Here is a 1,623-nt window from a genome sequence, read left to right as displayed (position 1 = left end):
AATTAATGTAAATGCATGAATATCCTCCATCAGTCTTCGTAAGTGATCTTTTTTGTATCACAGAGATGAAGAATGGAATAGTTTTAAACATGGACTCTAAAGCCAGGCTTTTGGGGCTTCATTGATTCTGCTATGATAAGGAGTTCCATTTTATCTCAGAATAGCTCTGAATATTAAGAAATTCAATGGCCTTCTCTCAGCTTTCATTCTTCTCGACATCTTTGCCTTATTTATTACCTCTTGATATTCTTCTCTTTCACTGATTGTCTTCCTAAACGACAGTGTCACTTAGTAGTCAAGAAAGAACACAGTGGCTACAATGAACACTATTTGTGTGATGGGCACGCTTACTTACAGCCATGACTCAAGCATTACAAAGCAATCCACGTAACTAAAAACAATTGTACCCCCCTAATACTTTGAAATTTATAAAAAAAAGAAAGCAAGCTCATGGGGTTTGAGGTTAGAACTGGGTTTGAGAGATGTCATTTTATTCTAAGTTTCAGTTTCTTCTTCTGTGAAATAGATTAAAACACTATTGCAAAAGACCATTGTCAGGATCAAATGAGGTTCACTGAAAGTAAAGCATAGCCTCTGGCACCTAATAAATGCTTTGTAAGTATTAATCCAATTACCATCTTCAGGCCTTAACATAGATTTTAGTCATCAGTTCCTTCTTTCTCCCCCCCTCCCATCTAGTCAATAAGCAAATCCTATTTGCCCTACACACTGATCTAAGCCACAGCCATCTCTTTTCTGAATTATTTCAATAGCCTCAATGGCTGTTCTTACTGTTTCTACCCTTCCTATCCCACCCAATACCCTGCCCATCCCTCAGTTTGTGCTTCACACAGCAATCACAGTGATCATGATTGTTGTAGGAGGAATAAAATCACTCCATGTTACTACTTTGCTTAAAACTCTAAAATGACTTTCCATTGTATTTAGGAGAAAAAATTCTTAACAGCCTAAAAGGTACAGAATCTGGTTAATTCCCATAAACCCTTGCTGCTTCTCTTAACTCACTTGGTTCCAGCCACACTGACATGCATATTGTTCCTTAAACACGTCAAGCAAGTTTTAGGACATTCATGCTTTTTCTTCCCTCCAATTGGAATGACTTACTCCATAATTTTCTTTAGGTGTCTGCTCAAACATTGCCCTTACCTGAAATCTTACATAAGATAGGAAGCTCCCTGTTCTTTCTTGCATTATTTTTCTTTATCACAGTTGTCACCATCTAACACACTATGTCTTATTTATTTATTGGCTTTCTTATGCTAGAGTCCAGGTTCCATAAAGGCAAGATCTGTTTTATATACTGCTTTATTGCCCGGGTCCAAAACAGTGCCAAGAATATAATATGTGCTCAACTTACATATGTCGAATAAATTATTTTCTAGCAGAATGTAAACTGCAAAGTTGAACAAAAAATAGTAAACATAAAAAACAGCTATGAATAACACAAAACATTAGAAAGGAAATTAAATATTTTCCCTCTCAAAAAATGCATCAGATCTGGCTTGATGCTAGTTTTAACTGCAAAGAGTATGCAATTCCACTGTTATTTAAATTATTCCTGACAAAAACTGGAAAACTTCTCATCTGATTTGGACAAAGAGG

General features: G+C 36.0%; 1 protein-coding gene across 1 annotated transcript in view; it reads left to right on the top strand.

Moving 5' to 3' along the window:
• Positions 1 to 1,623, top strand: part of CHD1 (chromodomain helicase DNA binding protein 1) — a 95,252-nt gene that overhangs the window by 79,154 nt on the left and 14,475 nt on the right. The gene's annotated exons all lie outside the window — the stretch shown is intronic.

The sequence above is a fragment of the Propithecus coquereli genome, unplaced genomic scaffold (assembly GCF_000956105.1).
Source record: "Propithecus coquereli isolate 6110/MARCELLA unplaced genomic scaffold, Pcoq_1.0 Scaffold135, whole genome shotgun sequence".
Lineage (NCBI taxonomy): Eukaryota > Metazoa > Chordata > Mammalia > Primates > Indriidae > Propithecus > Propithecus coquereli.
This window is presented reverse-complemented; position numbering and strand designations above follow the sequence as displayed.